General features: G+C 35.3%; 1 protein-coding gene across 1 annotated transcript in view; it reads left to right on the top strand.

The window, feature by feature from the left end:
* The first annotated feature begins 3,491 nt into the window (after positions 1-3,491).
* Positions 3,492-22,904, top strand: part of arhgap32b (Rho GTPase activating protein 32b) — a 90,603-nt gene continuing 71,190 nt past the window's right edge. The window contains 1 exon segment of the mRNA XM_042710888.1: positions 3,492-3,917. The gene's annotated coding sequence lies outside the window, so the exon portion shown is untranslated.

The raw sequence follows: 22,904 nt of genomic DNA, 5'->3' as shown, positions 1-22,904 counted from the left end.
TATGTATAGCAGCACAGTCCAAGATATACGTATGTATTCTGTATTCTTATAGTCAACAGACTTTACCAGTAGAAATATTTTGACAGTGTACTGTATGTATGAATAACAGATATTTATAGTTACGTAATAAAGGCGGATTGGGTAATCTTTAATTTTGTACTGTGATAAAAAATGAGAAGATTTGTTCCGATTTAGCTGTCTTGTTTATGGAGAAATACAGTATATGTTCTTTCTGCTGTTAGATGCTCATGGTAGCAAGGTGTGGTCATTAGCGAATAGCGAATGATGCAAACTGCTTTTGTAGTAGGTATGTATTCTAACAATCACCGTAATCTTTTCTAGAGACCTCAGTGTGGTGTGTAAGCAGCCATACCATTGAACATATCATGACTTGGTGCTATTGCTGATCTATTTTGTGGTCCAGACCAGAGATAACTCTGCGCCTAACATTTCTTACCATCTTTCCTGTAGATGTACAAAGTAAATGAGAGAAAACCACACATGAATACCTGAAAAAAACCTACTTTGTTACCTGAATGTGCTACCAAAATCTAGAGATGAGCTTCTGCATTTAGAATACTGGAACCAGACACTGGGCAGTCAGGAAAACAAACTGTAAGAGGTTAGAATTTTGGTGCAACGTAGTTTTGGCAGTTTTAATTTGGTTGTTTTTTTTTTTCTTTTTCAAAAGGCATTTTTGTTGTGGGCCTTCGTTTGTTATTTTATTATTTACTTGCTTTTTTTTTTTGGTCAAAAAATGTTAATAATGACAATGTTAACCCTTTTGGTAGCTTCAACATAGGTTGTACTGATGTAATACATTTGCACCATCACAGTGTCTTTTAATTTCATTTGTAGAATCATTTGCTGATTTGCACATCACAATACGACCTCATTCAGAGTCAATCAAATGGCATTAATATGCCATAATTTTCCATTGTTGTGGGTTTCAATCCATATGCTGTACAGTCTCAACGTTTGCCTGCACAGAAACTAAAATGGATTAAACATCAAATTGTAATCTGAGATCATAAACAAGACCAGGATTTTATAGTGTGTCGTTATTATAAAATATTTTTTTTTTTATATATAATATATATATTCCTATATATATATATATATATATATATATATATATATATATATATATAGTTGATCCCCCCAAAATATAAAATTGGCGTCATTTACTCAAATTCATGTTGTTGCTACAAATGACTAATGAAATGATATTTGAGCAAGTGTATTTTGTGTTAAAAGTGATATTTTTTCATTTGTTATTTTTTATTAGTGTATGGGTGTTATTGTATGTTTTTTTTGGATTAACTTTTGGGAATGTGAGAATCCGCTTTGTTCTGTATCATTTAATCTCATATGTATTGTTGTCACTGCTGTTCAATAGCTTTGCTGTATTGTTTTGATATGCTTTCATGTTTCAGATAAATGAAATTTGAAGCGGCACCCATAGGGTTAACTCTGTTTACTGTACCTCTCTTGTACAGTGCTCTTATTAATTGCACCTTTCTGTAATGATTGCCCTTACATTATGAGTTTCAATCAATACTTTGAGTGCCATGGTTTATCATTCTCCAGTATCTCTAAACTGACTAACAGCTATACAACCTCAGACACAGTGGAGCAAGGAAATTATGCTTTTTTTTTTTTTTTTTTAAGATTTTTTTTTTTTTTTTGTTAATCAGGGTTGTTTTTTTAGTTTTTACTTGTGTTGTTGATTTTGAATATATTGTTATGGTAGATGCCAAGTATATATGTATGAATATTATGGTTAAATTATAATAATAACTATTTAAAAAAAGAGAGAGACTACAGTAGTAGATACTGACCTCACCCTCATCAGTTCAGTTCACATCACTCAGTGCTGGTAGAGCTCGTTGACATTTTCAGATGCTAGACCCATGTCATTTTTTTCCCCTGCTTCAAAAATGTTTTGTATTTTGATATAATAAAAGAAACAAGAAAATGACAGCACACTTGTTTGAGTTTGCTTATATATATATAAAACTTGGGGTTTATCAATTTAAATTTTATTTATTCTATACCTATTATATTTTGGTGTTTTAAAAGTGTCAACAATAATAGTAATAATAAAATATTTTACATTAGGACAGTCAAGATTGTACTATTAAAGGCATAGTTCTCTCTCAAGTTGTTCCAAACCTACATGAGTTTATTTTGCCTGTTGAACACAAAATATCAAAATATCTTCTTTTGTGTTCAACAGAAGAGAGACAGTCATACAGGTTTGGAACAACTTGAGGGTGAGTAAATGATGACAGAATTCTCATTTTTGGGTGAACTATCCCTTGACATTTGTAAAAAAAATAAATAAAAAAAAGGCAATAGTGAAAGATTAACAACTGAAATTAACAACTGAAATTAATCGCACAAATGTAATTTTTTTCACTTTATTTTTTGACATTATCAGTCACTACCCTTGAAACCTGTTCTCAGATCATAACTCAATATTTAATTTACATTTAAATATATTAAACTTAATAAAAAACAGAAATAACAATGCATCTTCTCAAGAAACTTTGTTATGTCCTGACAGGAGGACAATGTTTATTTTAAAAATAAACCTCTTATATAAGTTTTCAAAGTGGTGTTGGTAAATTTGGTCAACACTGTCAGACATTTATGAATATATATATAAAATCTGGAAAATATACGGTCCTGAAAACAGTTTTTCCTATACAAGTCACTATGAGTACCTGAGTACTATGAGGAAAAAAACAAAAAACAATAGTCAAGACAGATGATACCCTAAAGTCGGCAATATTAACAACACCAGTTAAATAAAAGAGCAATATTTAATGTATGCCTGATATGCAAATATGGTTATTTCATATGATTATTTCTGTCTGTCTGTGACAGTTCAACGGATGGAGCTGAAGATCAGTTCTAAAGAATTTGTAGACCCAATTCATTTATTCATTGAAGTGAATATGCCTATTTGACATTATTTATAATAAATATTTAACACATTATTTATGTATCTTATATTTCTTTCAGGTCCCAGTACTCAAGAATCAGTGATTTGTGTGTTAAATTTGCTCCTTGTTACAGTTGCCCATGGATATAATAGAGTGCCGTAAGTCCAACACATTTTCCCATATTACAATCATGATTTACTCTTACTGCATATATTGCACTACAGGACCAATGTAGGCTATATGTAGTATTGCATAATTAATGTGTACTTTTACAGTCAGTGCCCGATCGAGATGTGTCAGTATATTTTAAGAAAATGAGCACAGTACGACAATTTCATGATCTTGAAAAGTCATACATCGAGCCCTAACAAGAAATAACCATAAAAAGTTAAAGAATTAATTAAATACAGTTATTAGAAGTTATTGTTATGATGTTATAATTTGGTTATTTTGAGTAAGTCGCTTATTCATTTTGTGACGGTGGCGCTCATGGGATAGCACTGCGCGCTCACGGTTTTGAGTGTTGGTGGGTATGCTGACGTGATAGTATAACTCTCTTCATGTATTCGAATATATTAAAATGGACGGCAGATACGTGACTAATGTAGTTACATATTGAGTCATATTTTTTTAAAGTTTAGTTTAGGAACGCCGCGCGAACAGCTGGTTGGTTGTAGCTAGCAGCAAAGCTAGCTCGACAAACCCCTTCCCCACTAGGAGATTTTTAATGAACCTTCATAATTTCATCTCTCTGAAGTGCAGTTTTCTGCAGCACAGTCCTGTTTCGTGTGGACTTTTTGGGTCTTTTTCGTTTAAATCTCTTAATTTCACGATGCGACTCTCTGGCACCGGGTTTCTCAGCTGGCTCGCTGCGGTCTTCGTGGAGGATCACTGGAGAGAGCGGTGCTGAGCGACACTGACACCCCAATATTAATTTTCTCGATTATTTACAGTGTTCTACTACCGGTAAGTGCCTAAACATTGCGGGTTACTGTTATATTTTGTCATAACTTGCTATTGAAACGCCTGCACGAGCGGGGAAAGTGGAGCGGCTAAAGTTTTTTTTATTGATAGCTTGTTAGTTAGTGTCCTCTCTTATAATAAACTCTACCTAAATAACTGTAGTACATTAAATAGCTCACGTTTACAGGGTGGTATTTTTTGCAGTTTGCTATATTAAGTGCCAATATACTGGTGTGCATTGGAAGTAGAAATCGATTAGGATGTAGTATTTATTTACAGAGTCTAATAAACTTAGTAAACCGTCGCTGGAGTTTATCGTTAAATGACCATTTAAGGCGAGATATACAAAGAAACAGAGTCAAAAAACGAATTGCCCTTCATGAAGACGTTTCGTGTTCCGTAATGAGTTATAGCAATAGAGGTTGATTTGATGCAGATCAAAAACCACAACATACGATTGAGGTTTTACGTGTTCTGTTTTCTTTGGTCTAGACCAGGGATTTTCAGTCTTTTAGATGCCAGCAAATATGATCACTCGTGCCAGTGACCCCATCATAAAAATTAAAAGGCATCTATGTACTTTCTTGTATAAAAACCTAAATTATAGTGTAAACAATTAATACTGTTTAAAAACCTTTGGTCTAGACAAATGAGAATATGGGTACCCTTACATTAAGGTCTGGCTTTCCCTTTTGCTCTGAAGGGGTTTGCACTCACAAATCAATATTTTAAACTAAGCTCTGCTTGTTATATGTGTTAGACAGTGAAAAATGCAATCCTTTTTATCCACTTTGCTTTAGAAAAATAATGACGTGAATCCTAAATTGCATTACAGTCTCTGAAAGATTCCAAGACTTGACATTAAGCCTGTAAAGTCAGCTGGAGGCATCTGTGTGCATATTAAAGCCGCTCTGTGTTTTTGGTGCCGTGCTCAAAATAATGATTTTGGTGATAGAATTACAGCAATATGTATATGTATAGCTTGGGCTCTGGCCTGTGTTGTGATACAGCTTTCATTCATTTTATTTTTCTGCAGTCTTACTGGGGCCAACTACATTCAATCTAGCCTGATGCTCTAAAGAGCTAGCCCACCCAAAAATAAATAATCTGTCACCATTAACTCGCCCTCATGTTGTTCCAAACCTGTAAGTCTGTCTTTAAAAAAAAGAAAAATGAAAAATATTTTTTGATAAATGTTGAAAACCAAACAGTTTCAGTTCTCCTTGACTTCCATTGTATTTTTTGTCCCATGTGTTGTCATCAAGATTTGAATAGCTGCTAAAGCAATGAGCTGTTATTGATTGGCAGAATGGTTGTATGCCACTCATATTTCCAATTTCCTGCATCAGTTAGCATGCAAATTCCATGCTAGTCTAACAGTGATTATTTGGAGAACAATGATGCATAACTCCTTGAAATTGTCATATATTCACTACAACTCAGATAACAAGCAATAACACATTAAATATTTAACAACGAAATGACAATATAATTGAAGGTAAGGAGCAAGATAAGAATTTAAACTGATAACAGCCCATGTACTTGTACAGATTTTTTGAAATTTGTTTGGATTTGTTTGGATTTGATTGTTATTGTTTATTATTGTGTAGGTGCTTATAAACATATTTTTAGAAAAGCTCTCATATTGAATTCTTCTTCTTTTTTTTTTTTGTGCACTGTTGAAGCTTTTCTTTCCCGAAAGGCATGAGATCAAAGTCGGATTTCATTAGTTCATCTATTCTTTAACTGAGACGGGCAGTGTGGGATAAGATATTGATATCTGACCTACCTAACTAGTGAAGACACTCCCTGTATGAATACAAATTGAATGCACATTTGTAAGGTAATAACAAAATGTTTTACACGTATTACTCTTGATGGAGAAATGGAAAGGTTTGGAATGTTTCCATCCAGACATGTGATTTAGTTTTCTTATTATGTTTAAGTCTTAGGAGCAATGCATCACTGTAGAAGACGGGAAGTCTATCACAAATTTATGTTGGCTTTCTAATGCCTGTTTCCTCCCTCCTTTCTTTTTTAATATTTGCAGGTGTCATTTAGTCTTTTGATCGAAGAAGAGGGTCTCATTTGATTAACATTCAGCCATTCATACTTGCTTTCCAGCTTATTTTAAACACTGTAAGCCTTGTCATCTTAAATGAATGCTAGGAATAAAAGCCAGCAAGTTGAGATTTTCCGTAATATCCTCAGACCGTTTTAAAAATGAAATGAATCTCTGCCAGTAGACTAAGCTTAATTTGTGTTGGTGAAAACAGCATATGTGATTCAAGATACAGTGTCAGCCACATCAGAATGATAAGGGGTGTGTTGTAATATTAGCGTTCGATTCTCTCCAGCAGCCATCTGTTTTCCTTATGTGGAGGGGTTTGCATTTTTTCGTGTGTACTTGGTGAATGCCTTCAGGTCATCACACTGCTCTGTGAAATGAGGAAAGAATTGAAATCTTCGAATTGAAATGTCAAAGCATATCGCTGTCTATGTTTCTTTCTTCATTTTTTTCTCTCTTCAGATACATTAGTGGCTGATAATGTGAGTTTGAGTTAATGGCCTTGAATCTCTGGATGAGAACAGCGTTTGCTTTGTAAGTCTATGCAAACACATGCAAAACTGTATGACATAAGGCAGTGCTGTTCAGACAGCCATTGTGGGGAGGTAGATATTATACAAACCTTGCTCTCGGTGGCTTTACTAATGTGATTCACCTCTCTGGAACAAACAGTAGTTTCTTTTAGATAGGAATTCATTGATATTTTCAGTTGAATGGGCATGTTGTTATACAGAGCAAGGCTAATGCAAAGTTAGCCCACTTCTGCAAGACTTAAATTCCATTTAGGGTATTCTGACATAGTTGGAAGATAAGAAATTTGGGTGGTGTAGTGAAGACTGTTATATGTTGAAGACGTAGTGTTTCAGACAAAAACTGATGGGTTCCACCTTTTTATACTTAAAAAATACTGTTTGCTGTGTAACAACTAACCAATTAGTTCTGCTTGAATTGTAAAGGGCTCTCTGCTCGGTCACGGTCAGATGTTAAGTTTTCCGACAGGGACTTGAAGGAGCATAGTGTATCTGAAGATAGAGTAATCTTGGCAGGGAATATGAGTGCTGTAATTGGTGTGCTTATTTGAGAGGGTTTAGGAGAACCTTAGAGCTGAAGGATGTTTGAATTAGGCTGACGCATTGCAGCTTAACTAAACTGACAAATCAGTCTGGCATTGAGAAAACATGAGGAAAAGATGTCGAGCAATGAGCTGAACTAAATCGCCTTTAAATATGGGGAAATGTGTACTGTACTCAACCTTATCATTATTTATTGCTTTCCTCCTTAAAGATATGTTGTGTCAGCAAATTTGTGTTGCTGTTTACCTATTTGTGTTTAGCTTTTACAACATTTTGTCCATGTTATGGTGGTGGGAGCAGCATTCTAAGCACTTTGCAGAGCTGTTTCATTAACAGTAGGGAATGCTCAGCTCAAATGCTTGTGTAAGTGCAAGCTTTAGCTGACTGATGTGACAACTAGGCTATGTGCTACTCATCATGTTTTGCCTTTATAAACTTGCAATAAGTGAACCTGGTTTCACAGGACTAATGGATTTTGTTCTATTTATAATGTAATTGAGTGTAATATAATCAGGGCTCCAAACTGCGACTATAAATATTAATTTGCGAGTGACGTTTTTGCTGAGGTCGCCACTGGCGACTACCCGCCGAAAGCTCCTCAGGATTTAACCGCTAAAAAAAGTTTCCTCAGGTGGATGATTTGCTTCATTCTAGCAACGCGCCCCGTCTGTGATAAAACGAACTCGGGCCGAATCACTGTTAACAGATGTGTTTTTTGTTGTTGCTGTAAACTTAGCCAACAGCTTTCAGCCGAGATCGGTCCATAGGGAAAAAGCCGTCTGTCAGCCAGAAGTGTTTTGTAGAGTCGGCGCGGCTCTGGTCCATTATCTTCTCACCAATGTCGAGACTGAACCGACAGAGACGCATTTCAGACAGAATCAGCCCGAGTGTTATTGCTATCTGGGTATATATTTACATGTTATAACTTAAAAATTTGAATGTAATGCCTTTTTTTCCTAATTGTTTTGCGATCAAATCTTTTATGTTCACGTATTAAACTGAGACGATGCGCATCAAAGTTTTATGGAAAAAGAGAGTTTCAAACAGTCCTCATCTTTGCCGCACATCAGTGCTGACGCACACAGTCTGATAAACGCAGCTCCGCTGTGCAGAGAGAGAGAAATGGCGGAGACGTAAGAAGGGAAAGTGCAGAAAATACAGCGTCTGTTTCGTGCACAACTTGAACAAACTAGAACAGGTAAATCTGTCAGCTGTGTGAATATTGGCAATATCGTTAACAATTCTCGTTTATAATAATTACTAATATGGCTTCTTCTAAACAAGATCTTGGTCTGTGTTCTTTTAATGCGTGAACTTCATTATTTGAAGTGCAACTGCCGTCCAGTAATCGCAAAAAGCTCTGTGCTTTGTAACTTTTTAATAAAAAGTCCCAGCTTTAAAATTATTCCGAATTCATAACGAAATTCAAACAATACAGTTTTGACGCTCTTTGATGCGGCAGGCGCGGTCGCTTTAGCGCCCCAGTTCAAGGGCAAGTGAACCCATTTAATCTTTCTCTTTACTAATATAGTACATAGTGAACATGAAATTAACATCAAAAGGTAGGCTATTTTTATAAGAGATCCTACAGTACAACTTACTGAAATGTCTCATGTAGCAGGAGCCCAAGCTACATTGTCAGTGGCCAAGTGAGGCTTATGCTCCATTATACTTGTACAGATTCTGTGTAATGAACAATTCTTTGTGACTGTATATTTCAAGCTGGAAAAGACATTTAGTTCCCACTTTAAGTGAACCTTAGTTCCCAGGTCATCTACAAGATGGATTAAAATGCTGATAAAATCAAGAAAAGATGAGACATAAACACATAACAGTATGATTGAAATGTAAATAAATAAATAATAATAATAACATAAATGAAAACACGTTTATTCTGTAGCACCTAAAAATATTATTTGGCTCCTTTTTTCTTATAGGAGTCAATGGCTCCTTACTCGATTTTTTTTGTTTGGAGCCCTGTATATTTTTTTTTTATTGTAGTTATTAGTGTTGTTGATGAGTGTTATTATTATTAATTAATATTTATTTATTTTGAAATAATTATTATTTTTTTTATTTAAATAATATAATTATTTATTTTTTTAGCTTTCACACATTCTTTTATGAATGTAAATTATTTCACAGTTTCCAAATGTATTAAGCATTACACCTGTTTTCAATGTTGATAATAATAATAAATGTTCAAAATTTCACCAAATCATCATATTAGAATGATTTCTGAAGGATCATGTGAAATCTGGAGTAATGGCTTTTGAAAATTCAGCTTTGCCATCACAGGAATAAAGTACATTTTAAAATATAATAAAATAGAAAGTAGCTATTTTAAATGGAAATATTTGACGAAAATAATCTATGTTTTTATGGTTTTTGATCAAATAAAGGCAGCCTTGGTGAGCATAATAGACGTCTTTGGAAAACATAAAAAAAAAAAAAAATTGTTAGTATGTGAGACTTTTTTGGAGTAGTTTATATGTATTTCCGAAGTAATATTTTTGAATAGTTGTTTGTGTGTTTTTTTGGAAATAAAATAAGTGTTTTTTATTTTTTTATTTTACTAGATATGTTATTTTTGCTTTTGATTACATCATACATTTGGCAAACGAAACCATACTTCAACTCATCCTCTCAGCGACTGAAAAGTTTGCTATTCGATCAAAGGGTTCATTGTCTGTGGATATCAGTGCTGCCACACACAAAGCCTTGGCTGAACTCTAACCCCCAGCTCTGAGGGCTAAGGACGCATTGTGAGGGAATGAGGACTTTGTCATTCCAGGCTGCATGTCCATTAATTGGTGATATCTCATACATGGGTTTGTCCTGTGACCTCCACACTTTGGTGAGCGAGCGAGTGTGTGCTGAGCATGAAAAGCATCTTATGGATTATTTGCTCATAAGCGATTCCCATTTTGAGTGAGGTTGTTGGAGAACAGCCAGGGAATTCCTACAATGGGGGATAATGTGGAAGCCTTGACAAAAGAAGTTCTCATTCTGTATTCAATTGGCAACATGGTGTGCCACGGAGCTCCCCTGCACAAAACTCTCATACCTTGGGAACATTTGCACTGTTTGTTACAGTTTTTTTGAGTGTATCTACACACTTTAAAAAGGGAATTGCTGAGAAAACTTAAATTCTTAAATACAGTTTTTTTGAGTGTTTAGAAAACTTAAATTCTTAAAACTTAAATTCAATGCAACCTAATGCATTCAGTTTTTTAGGTTCTCTCAATTGTCTTGTAAATTTTTTTGTGAATAACTAAATGTTATTTTAATTTTGAATTTGTTTGTTCACTAAATTAAAGATTTCTTTGCTTCAGCAGAAAATCTCAGGCAGATTTCTTTGTTCAGCAGATATTAAATTGATTGATCATTTTGGTAACTATAAATGTGGCGTTTTAGTTTAATAAAACACAATTTGCGAAGTCAACTATGCTATCTTTGTTTTGGGATATACATAGTTTTAGAATGTTGTACATAGACTACAACACTTGACACACAAATCTTAAAAATGGTGACGGTCAACAAATGTAAAAAGATAAGCTCTTAACATCATAACAGCAAATAAATATAAATTTGACAAAACATCAACAAACAGCAAAACAATTCAGAAATCATTACTGAATAACATATTCATGTCGCAATGCATTGCCTTAACATTTCAGCAGTATAATTTAATTTGAAATTCTTTGTTCAGACAGCTGTGGGGTTTACTTGTTGGGAAAGCATTTGAGGGAATTCAGTTCAACATGGGTGTTTTTTGTAGTTTCATTTCTTAGTATTTGTGACCCAAAACATCCTGGAAACTGGAAAGTATGTAGCTGCATTTTTTTAAAGTGCAGTTAGTGTTTGTGCTAAAATTGTTACTTTACTAAGTTGTCCTAATCATATATATATTCATTTCTTTGGTTCTTGTAGAATATAGATGTATTCTGAAAGGCTTAGGGACTTTTTGCAGAAAAGTTCTGTCATGTCACTAGACCTGTTGCTATTGAAAGCACCTTTTTTAATTTATTCAAACAATCTTGTGCCTTGATCAGCTCCTGAAATCACTCCATATAAATTGCCTCTGTGATTGTCGTATTCAGTGCAAGCTTCTAAAGCACAGCAAGCATACGGCTTGATGCTCCAGCTGTGGGAACGAGCAACGTGAAGGATGACTCATCTGTAGAGAATCTTCAGTCTCAGTTCTGAGAGCTCATTCTTCCTGTTAACTCTAATTTGACTGAAATGCATATGGATGCTGAATACATACTGCATGTTTTTTGTCTGTTCAGTATGTTGTGTCTGGTGTGTCAATGTTATTTAAGCATTAATGTTGTTGGTAGAATTAAGAGCATACAACATGCTGGCTTTTATCAGACTTGACTCAAGCAACAAGCAGCCAAAAAATAGTTTCAGTACCTTCTTGAGGTTATTGTTTTTTAATTATTTATGTTGTATAGGCAGTAAAAGTTTAGTTTGTTTACATTGTTGATGGATATTGAAATTTAGTTTTTCACCCTTTGGCAAATCGTTGATCTCTTCTGAGGATTGCTGAGTAATATGAACAGGGAGGCTTCAATTCAAACAGTATGTGCTGCTTCAGATAATCTTTTGCACCTTTAATTGGATTGGGATGTGGAGATTGGGTCAAACAAGGTCATGCTGTAAGTGTTAAGCTGTTTGACGAGTCATGAATGGGCTGATGACAGCTAACTTGTAGAATTAGATTTGGGCTGAAATATATAAATGTTAAAATTGAAAACAGACTGGCTGCTCTGTCTTTTCAAGTCATTCGCATTATCCTGGTCTTAAGTGATGTGTACACACAATTTTTGAACAGTTTTTAGATGTACTATTCTTTAAGCAGTGTTTGGTTAGCCTATAACTCATTAGGCAAACTAGACATTTGAGTTTATTGTATTTACTATTGCACTGGTAATTGCTAACTTACTCAAAGCAGTCAGAGGTGTAACTTCTGTGTTGTGCATGTATGTATAAAGGATGTGTCAGTACTCATCATATTCCACAGAGCTGCTGTTATATGAAATCTTTTTAGAGTAGCACATCAATTGAAATGGGCAAATCTTTAATTTAAAATGTGATACTTTAAGTTAGAGTGATGTGGTAAAGAGCATTTGCTATGATCTAGGATTTTTCCGAACCCATGTAAATCTTGAGTGAAACCACGCCTGACAGAATTGGGACACAAGGAGCAATTTAGGATTGTATGACAACGAAGAAACTCCTAGACCAACACTGATGTTATCTGCTATCTCTGTTAGGAGCTGTTTCATTAAAGGTGAAATGTTCTGGCTTTCTTTGCCGAATGGCCTTTTCCACACTTTATTCCTCGTTTAGTTTGAGTTCTGACTGCCAAAGGTGTTTGTCATATGCAAGAGATTCTGGGTCACGTCTGACTTGAGCCCTTTTAAAACAGCAAGATCTATCAGTCTAACAGAGAAGATTGCTCTTGTATTTTTTTTGTTGGACACAAATTTGTCATAAAGCCCTTTTTGTCCTTGATCTAAACACCCTTTTAAAAACACCCTCATTCCTTATAAATATTTCATGGTTCACTCTTGAAAACATTGATTAACAAAAATTAATTTTGTAAGGTCTTTGTTAGGTAAGTTGTGCATTTTCTTTCTAATCAAGCTGATTGTAATTTAAGCCCTTGTAATTTTTCCCAAGACTGTTGAATTGAATTTCAAAATAAATGTCTATATGCATAAACCATTGGCTTTCTTTTCTGTGCCAGTGAACTGCTTCCTGAGGACACAGATTTGTGATACTATGGATAGAGACTCATAAATTAATCATTAAAGACTGAATGTATTAATTATTCATATGCACATTCAGGCAATAACAGCCATCAGTTAAATCTCATTGGTCCACTCTGTTTTAAAGTGTCAGGTATTCCATGGTAGAATTCTTCCTTTGACATTTTTAAGCAACTTTATAAACCATTGCACTGATATATTGAAACCATATTGTATTTGTAATTATGACATGGATGTTGTTCTGGGATAACTTGTTCTGGCCAAATTTGAAGGTTGCATGCATGTAACCTCCTAGAATACACTGCGCTGAGCTTAACTTATCAAAGATGGTGGAGAAAAATTAATCAGAAAAATCAAAGAAATTGTGACATCCTAGAATACACTGCACCTGCTTATAGAGTTATTTTGTTGCTAATGTAGAGTTCCCGTGCTTTGTCACTAAGACAGTTAACTTATCAAAGATGGTGGAGAAAAATTAATCAGAGATATATTATGAAAGTGAGGTATTTGTTTGGTCTTAATACAGATTTTATTTTGCTGTTTGCAGTCTCTTTTCTTTGCTCTTGAAGTACACTTGAGTAAAGTTTACTTTCCTTCTGGAGTGCTTCCTAATGCCACAGGCTGCCCTAGGTTCTTTGATCAGCTGCTGGCACTAAGTGATCGTGAAAGTTGCCAGCCAGCTGCCCAGGGTGAGTGAGGAGCATCAGACTGATTTAATTCTGTTCCTGATAGATGCAGGACCTCCAGACATTTCTCAAGAGCTTTATTGATAGGGTTTGCAGTGTGCTCTTTTTTTTTTCTTCTTCTTCTTGTCCCACGCCTTTCTCAAACTTGAATGCTCACCCACACCAAGTTGTGTTTTTCTTTTGTGAAACTGCAAAGGCCGTGAAATGTGTTTCCCATATTTTGATGTACATTTGATTATTTTGTTGTGCTTTTTTGTTTGAAAGTTGGTTTTTCTCAAGTTATCTCGTCTTGTTTTTTTTTTTCTGTGAGGAGGTCAGGGAAAAGTCTCTTGTTGGCTAAGTGTTGTGAGACATCTGCCAAGTGATGCTCTGATCTCTATCATGCTGCACGGTCAACTTGAAAACACATTTTAGCTCTGCCTTGCTGACTTACCGTAGCAAGCAAATCTTTGTCGTCGTCTTTTTTTTTTTTAAATCACCAGATTTGTTTATGAATGGCTTTTTATCTATAGTGATGGTGACATACCATCTGTAAAGCAAAGTTATTTTTGGGGGTATAGATGCTGGGATTTGTCAGCTCTCAGATGGTGTTCTGAATTAATGAGCAATGACCTGTCCTTGGACGTGACTCACACCTGGACTGTGTGGGCATGTCAGTTTGATCTGCATAGCTCTGGATACAAATAATAACCTGAGACTTAAACTGACTTTGTAAAGAGAAGACTTCCTGTTCATTTCTGAAAAGAACTGACTCAACAGACATTTATGATTAACATCTTTCATAGAGTCTGCTGTAAATGTAATGTCAAAGATTATTCCCGCTTTATCTGTCAGATATTTGAACTTTATGTCCAAGGCAGGTTTTTTTAATTGATCACGTCCTTTCTCAAGAAATGTCTGCCAACTAAGGGTCAAGCAAAGACTTAAAGACTCAAACAGGGGAAGAAATGTTACTGGTCAAAGGAGTAGAATGGAAAGCACTGGTATTTTGTCAGGAACATTGACTTTGTGACTCATGGAACAAGCAAGTGAAATAAGCCTGTTCACTCTCTCAGATGCTTTGAAACCTTCTGTCTTTTCCAGATTCTAGAGGTAAATGTGTAGTATTCAGAGTGATTACACGGGAACTGTATTGCTTGTTTCTGGATCCTGTGGAGCCTTTTCATAACAGTGATTTTGGCTTGTGGCTTTATTTATTGATGCTAGATGAGAATCTGCTTTTGGAAGTGTTTGCTTGTAACAGCAAACATAGCAGGACCTTGTTTAAATATAGAAATGCAATATGAATAACACGGGGCCCTATGAAACCCATTTTATTTTCTCCTAAATTCCGTTTTATTTTCTTAATTTTTCTGGATTCAGTTTTTTCCACTTTAATTTTTCTTGACTCCTTTTTAATAGTTAAATTTTATTAATCAAAAAGCATGTATAATTAATTTAAATCATGAAACGTATACATTTTCAAATCAGTTTATTAAAAGTTTAACAAAAATTACAATGTTTAGGGCCCTATGAAATGTTTTATTTTTTTCTCCCCATAATTTTTATTGTTACCAAATTCTGTGTTTTAGCATGTCTAATTATTTGAATGAATAAAACAGCTTAATTTATTCATTTTTTTCTTAAAGTAGCCTTATGAATTTCTTTTTCCTCAGAAATTCTGTGTTGTGTATTTAAATTTCTCTGGTTATCAAATGAAGGCATTATTTTTTCGGGCTGTTAAAAAAAGGATATGAGGATAAAAAAAAATACTTGGGCGGCCCACCCACTTAAAGTCTATGTGGATGAATCGCTGCAAACTGAATAGAGTTGGGAATCGAAAATCAATTCCGATTCCAGTATCGCATACTTAAGGTCAGGAATCGGATACTTGTTGTAAAATTAAAATTTCGATTCCGCCTATTGATTCCTATGCTTTTTTTTTTCTTCATCTTTGAGGTACGGACCTAGCGATCTGCCAGGACCTTGCTCGCTAATCTAAGCGCTCCAAAGTTTGGCTACATTTGTGATCAGATTCCAAAAAAGCTAAGTATAATATCTGTGATAGCTTAACATGTTGCAAGAGACAGTATATGATGAGTGGGGACAGTGCAGGGGGGTTTCTCCTGAAGTCCACGATCATCTGCACTGTTTTGAGTGTGTTGAGCTCCAGGTTGTTGAGTCTGCACCAGACAGCCAGCTCTTTAACCTCCTGTCTGTAGGCAGACTCGTCACCGTCCTGAATGAAGCCGATGAGTGTGGTGCCGTCTGCAAACTTCAGGAGCTTGACAGAGGGGTCTTTAGATGTGCAGTCGTTGGTGTAGAGGGAGAAGAGCAGTGGGGAGAGAACACAACCCTTGGGAGCTCCAGTGCTGATTATACGGGTGCTAGATGTGAGTTTTCCCAGCCTCACTAGCTGCTGCCTTTCTGTTAGGAAGCTGGTGATCCACTGACAGACGGTGGTGGGCACAGAGAGCTGAGTAAGTTTGTGCAGGAGGAGGTTTGAAATGATAGTGTTGAAAGCCAAGCTGAAACCACAAACAGGATTCTCACATAAGTCCCTGGTCTGTCTAGTTGTTGCAGAACATAATGCAGTCCCATGTTTACTGCATCGTCCACAGACCTGTTTGCTCTGTAGGCAAACTGAAGAGGATCCAGTAAGGGTCCAGTAATGTTCTTCAGGTGGGCCAACACCAGTTTTTCAAATGACTTCATGACCACAGACGTTAGAGCCACAGGCCTGTAGTCATTTAGTCCTGTAATTTTGGATTTCTTTGGGATGGAGATGATGGTGGAGCGTTTGAAGCATGAAGGGACTCCAGTGATCTGTTGAAGATCTGTGTGAAGATGGGGGCCAGCTGGTCAGCACAGGATTTCAGAGAGGCTGGTGTAACACAATCTGGACCTTGTGCTTTTTTCCTTTTCTGCTTCCTGAAGACCTAGTGCACCTCGTCTTTACCGATTTGAGGTGCAGGTGTGGAGGAGAGGGGGGTTGCAGGAGGTGTGAATGGTTGTGTGGGGAGGTGTTCAGGACGGGTGTGGGGTGTTTTTTCAAACCTGCAGTAAAACTCATTCAGATCGTCTGCCAGTTGTTGATTCTCCACTGTGCTGGGGGATGGTGTCTTGTAGTAGGTGATCTCTTTCAGACCTTTCCACACTGATGCTGAGTCACTGGAAGTGAACTGAGTCCTTAGTTTTTCAGAATAATTCCTCTTTGCCTGTCTGATCTCCTTTTCCAGTGTGTATTTGGCCTGTTTATACAAGACATTGTCCCCTTCCTGTAAGCATCTTCTTTGGCCTGACGGAGCTGTCTGAGTTTTGCAGTAAACCATGGTTTGTCGTTGTTGTAAGTAAAAAAAAAAAAAAAAAAAAAGCTGTATGCAGATTCATGCAGTTCTATTTTGCACACAAACAGCTCTTAAAGAGTCCAGTTATATGTATCCTGTTGGTTTTTGTTCATGGTATTCAGCTCCAATAAATGGTTTGCAAAAAAGAGACACTACAAAATGTTTGATATTTTCTATATTTAATCACATTGGAATCAAAACTGGGAATCAAAAAGAATCGGATTTGATAAAATTCAAATGACACCCAACCCTGAGTCATAGTCATAACTATGAAAAAAAAAAAAAAAAAAGCCAAATTCCATTACAACATCACTGTGTGAAACTTCAGTACAATGTGCCAGTCTCACCCGATCACAAGATGTGTTGTGTTTAATGTATAGTTATGTGGAGCAGGATTTTGAATCAGTGAGATTCATGGAGGGCAGGGCTAACCATAGCAACATTGCAGAAATAGGTATGTGTTTGATAACATGTCCTGTTGCTTTTTATGGTTGGAACAAAAATTCAGATTTATATAGAAGAGTTTGTTGCTTGCTGCTATGTCCTAACCAGGAGTGATGTGATTTTTTTTTCTTTCATATATTTCACTCTTCCAATGTGAGGAGTCCAGTGCGAGTTAGTGAATTTGCCTTTTCAGAATGTTCAAACCATTATCAGTTGTCAGTGGTTCATTCTTACTTCAGTAGGTTGTGCTTCTTTCTGTTTTATTTCAGTGCTTTGAATTTGATGTTTTGTGGTTTTTGAGGGTCAACTGTGCTCAGGTTCTTCTAGTGTGCATAATAGCCAGTTCTGTTGTAAGAAAATGCACTGTGCTGTCACCAGCCTGCGTTCCCCTTTTATCTTAGATTTATCCTCTGATATCAGTGTGATATCTTATGCTGTCTTACTGAGGCACAGACTTTCCTCAGCCATGTGTCAAACAACATGTCAATCAAACAGTCACATTGTGCTTTTAAGCAGTAATCCTTAAGGAAAAGATTTACTGGCTTGCTTGTATTGTAGAACGAAAAATGCTAATAAATGCAGTTTTGTTGTTTATTAAATTGAAATTGTAAAATATTATAGTTATAGATCGTAAACAATAAATAGTTATTTATTGAGGCAGTGGTTAGGAATGAAACACATGAATAAATATCTTTCTTAACTTAGAAATCTGAAACAAATGAAAAGATAGAATAGCTTGGCCTATATATTTTGTATAATTTATATATAATACATTAAAATACAAATAATTTGTTTTTTCTTTTCTTTTTTCTTTCTTTGTTGTTGGTTAAATATAGTTGTTCTTTTTAATCACACGGATATAAAAAGACCCCAGTTAGTGTGTAATATGTACTACAGAATAAATATGTATATCTTTTATGTGTATGTATATCTTTTATTTGAATATCAAATACATATATTAACAAGATTTAGCAATTACGTTATCATTTCGACAAACTTCATGATCGTTAATGCTGAAACATTGATCTGTGAGAAGACTCTCTTAATTTAGTGAAGATGCTTTGACTGCTCTTCATAGTGACATGTAAAATAGGCCCTTTCTTAGAGCTACCATCTTCACTATAATCATAGTTAATCATACTCATGCCAAGATGTTGTAATCTGCAAGTTCACTCTTTGACAGGCGTCAAGTGGAGTTCATGTTTGTTGTGTCTTCAGCTGGGTTCTCTTTCCTGTTGGAAGGGCTGAATGTTGTTTACAAATTCATGGTTGTGCTTCATGCACATTGGCTGGTTGGTAGAGGTTGAATTTAGATATTATTGGCAGGTGTAATGTTCCAGCCCTCGAGACTACAGAAGGGAAGATCAGATTTCTCCTCATGGGTGTAGGGGTATTGATTTAGTGTCAAATAGTGGGGAAGCTGGAATGGTTTGAAGCAGGATCCTCAAGGTTCCTTTATCTAATGTGGATGTCAGAGTCAGACAGAAGGACACAATGATCTTGTTTAAGGTTATGGATGAGCCAAATGAGTTACTGAATATAAATTTGTTTTGTCTGAGAGAACTTATCAAGGAAGTTTTATCATGTTTTGTCATTCCTGTAATGTTTTTATCAAGCATTAAACATGCATTACACTCCATCTTACTGCACAAATTTTCGATTGCTGTGGAGTCAAAACATTAATCATGTGGATAAACTGTCTGTTAATGCAACCAGTATGAGTATGTATGGGTTTTAAAAAAATATTAAAACATCTGTTTTATTCAATTGTGATCCTCTAAAAATCTTTTTCCCCCACTTCGTGCTTTGTGTGTATTTGTATAACATTTTTGTTTGTGTTTGTACATGCTCTAGGCTCAGACATTCAGACATTTGAAACTCAGACTGTCTGTGGCTTCTCAATGAGATGTGCTTCAGTCCTCGGAGCGGTGGCCTATTTCCTCCACTGCTCTGTTATGAATTACTCCGTGAATGCATGCTACTCGCTGAATTAGGGTCAGGGCTTTTTAGAAAGAGAGATCAAACAGGTCTGTCTGATGAGAGAGATGGTGCAAACACTGAGAGAAAATCCTGTCATTGTGCAGCTGAAATCAGAATATTAGATTGCCATCCCATGCTTTCCCTTTTGGCTTTTGACTTTTGAATAAAAAGTGAACATTGTTTTCCAGTAAAAATATCTACCGTACCATATCAGTACTAATATATATCTGTAAATTTTTTTTTTTTTTATGGTTTATATATATATATATATATATATATATATATATATATATATATATATATATATATATATATATATATATATATATATATATATATATATATATATATATTTTATATATATTTTTTTTTTTAAGTTTATGGTAATAGATGTTTACTAGTTGATACTGGAATATTTAATTGTATATGCTAATTTCCCCTTAGTTTTACATTTAGATTATTTTGCTGTCATCTAAATCACTAAAAACCCATCTTTTAAAATAATTTAGCACTGTTAAATGTAATTTTAGTGAATCGTAATGTAAATTTTTCATACTGTACATTAAAATGATGTTATGCCCACATAGAATTTAAGGTGATTAATTTTATTGTTAAATATTTCAGCTATTTTAATTTAGAATTTTGCAATTTATCAGCCAAAACAAGAAAATAATAAATTTTAAGACTTTCTTTTAAAAAAAAAAACATCGAATTGAAATAGAAAACTCGAATTAAGTATTGGATAAACTTATTTGGCTTAAGATTTCTTAAAAATTGTTTTATGAGTTTTACTGGTAAAAGGAGTTAATAACAAATTAGTATTTTTTTTTTTTGGCAGGTGAAGCATTATATTAGGGCTGTGCAATTAGCCGGTTTAGGTTTTGATTTCGATTTTGGCCTCAAACAATTATGAAAATACAATAATCGAGAGAAAACGATTATTGCGCCCCATTCCGCCCTCTTTTGTAGCGCTGCGCTTTCGTTCCTCCATAAAAGCCTAGTTTCCCGTGCAAATCAGTAAAGTCATGCAACGTGACTTTTGCAAAATGGGACATGCTTGATTTATCGAAGTATATTTATTCATGTTTTTAAAATTGTGAAAGAGAACTTGCGCTGCTCCTCAGGAAGGTATATGAACTCAGAACACGGACATGTAAAGTCATCTTTTAGCTCAAGGTGCGAGCCTAAATGGTCAAATACACCAAAAAATGTGTCAAAATGCTGCACTTAGTGATTATTCACGTAAACAAAAATATGTGTGTAACGGTAATTTGGATCCATGCACCTCTTAAAGTGTCAGCGGGCTATTTTCATGCTGTGACTATGTGCTTGTTAATCAAACAACAAAAGACAAATTCAAAATCACACACTGCTCTTGAGTGAAGGATTTTGGTAGCGTTAATAAGAAACAAAAAAGTTTCTTTACATTTTTTTTTCTTTACAAAAATTCTTACAGTGAAGACTATGCTGTTTTATTTTACATTTGATTATTCATTTCCGTAGTAGGCTGTAAACTGCTTGAGACTTGCATAAAAGAACATTAAAGCAAAGTTTGTTTCATTTGTATCTTTTTATTCTATTGTATTTGTCCTTTGCTTTTTTATTACTGACAGTTTAATTATTTTCAATAATTTTGAGGACTTTTTGTATGTTTGTTTGAAATTCCTCTGGTCTCTACAATGTAGATGTCATAGCAACCTTATTTACAGGAAATACATATTTGATATGTATCACTATCTTTAAATAAATCACTCATATAATGTGTTGGTCATATAGCCCCCTCATAATTGTGTTAAATAATTGTGATTACAATATTGACCAAAAATAATCGTGATAATGATTTTTGCCATAATCGAGCAGCCCTACATTATATTGCAATACACAAGAGTCCTTTAGCAGGTAACCCAAACTGCAAAGAGCTGCTTCTTATTTTGACATTTAGATTCAGTAGCTTCATCCTGCTTATCATTGGTTTGAGACAAGCCGGTGTCTCCCTGTTTCAGGCTGGTAAGTCAAGTGGCACCATATTTAACTCCTCTGATGTTAGGCCACTAATTTTATCCTCTCTATACATGCGGCTTTCTTCAAAAGTCTGCTTTTCTATTTTTACTGGGTCCTAATTAGGCGATTCAGGTAGTCTGAAGAATCGGCTCATACTTGTGCACCCTGAGGTACTGACTGGTTTTGTTCTCAATTAAATCCAGAAACCATAGATGTAAGAGCTGCGTTTTATGAACTGCTCGTATACCTGAAAAGGAGTGTTGGCCTGTTTTTTTAATTGTACAGAAAAGATCATGTCGGGTGACTTTGTTGTCCTAAATGTAATCTCAGAATCTGAATTTACTGACTTCACACCATTGTGCAGTTCAGATCAGAGAGACTCATGTAGTAGTTAATTGAGAATATGGTGTAGCAAATGAGAAATCGAGAATCAACATCGCTAAAGGATATTAACCGTGCTTAATGACTTTGAATAGCAGTATTAAAGGATATGAGAATACCTTTGCTTTAACATTTCAGTTCACTTTCTTTTAGCATGCACATTTTTGTCAATTACGGTGCCAACTTGCACTTTGCATAACCGAGCAGAAACAAACAAACGAGGTAGCTACATGTCATGTAACAGTATATTGCTTTGTAGTTTGTGAAATTTCATTTAAAGCTTTATTTGGAGCCAGCATGCATAAGAAAGGTCATTTGGGAAATTATTATTTCACATTTTTTCCTTCCTGGAGGAAAAAGTATGTATTTGCTTGCTCATTAGGTTTATTTTATATATAGCCATAGCTTGAATTTCTGTGGAAAGAAAACAAAGTTAGCCACAATTTGATGAAGCAATTAAGCATAATGATGCATCCATGCATGCAGACATAACCTATTCTTCCTGCACACTGAGGGATAATTAATGTCAGCGACTCAGGCCATGGATCTGATTGTGCATTTGAAACAAACTAGTGCGTTCAATCCAGCACTGCATCTAAGTGACAAAGAGTGTTCACTTCCCAAAATCACCTTTCCACAGATTACTCAAAGCCTGAACGTGATTTTGTGTTTTGGCCTTGCAAAAGTTCTCTATGTAATGAGGCAGTGTATCATTCTGTCTTTCTGAGCAAAGATGAAATAAAAGTGAGGCTCTGATGAAACACACAGTCTCCGTTTCATGAATATTTATGTCGTATGCTGGTGGTTGACGGCCTAGATTTCTCCCTGTCTCTCTTTTTAGGGGCTGGAATAGAGAGAAGAGGAAAATTCTTTGCATTTCGTATGAGAGAGGGATGCTTATCAGGCCTGTGAATCTCTGCTGGAAGAGCTTAGGTGAGGTGCTGTTCCTGTTTAGCACCGGGATGGCACTGACAGGATTATCATGCTATGTTATTTCTGCCTCATTAATCAAAGTAAGAGGTGTGACAATGAGATCGAGACAGTTCATAAAGAATTTAATCTATACGGGGACCTCACGCAGTTTGTGTTCATCATTGGCCAGCGGGTCTTTTGATTGACCGCTTTGTTCACACTAAATGTGATGTTGAGGACAATCACAGCCAATCAAAATATATTTGAAGTTAATGCCCAGTTAGGTGGAGCAGGATTTTGAACCAGTGAGATTTCACGAGCGGCGCTATGCAGCTCAAC

Source organism: Cyprinus carpio, chromosome A21 (genome assembly GCF_018340385.1).
Source record: "Cyprinus carpio isolate SPL01 chromosome A21, ASM1834038v1, whole genome shotgun sequence".
Taxonomy (NCBI): Eukaryota; Metazoa; Chordata; class Actinopteri; order Cypriniformes; family Cyprinidae; genus Cyprinus; species Cyprinus carpio.
Note: the sequence above shows the minus strand (reverse complement) of the source record. Positions and strands in the feature narration are given on the sequence as shown.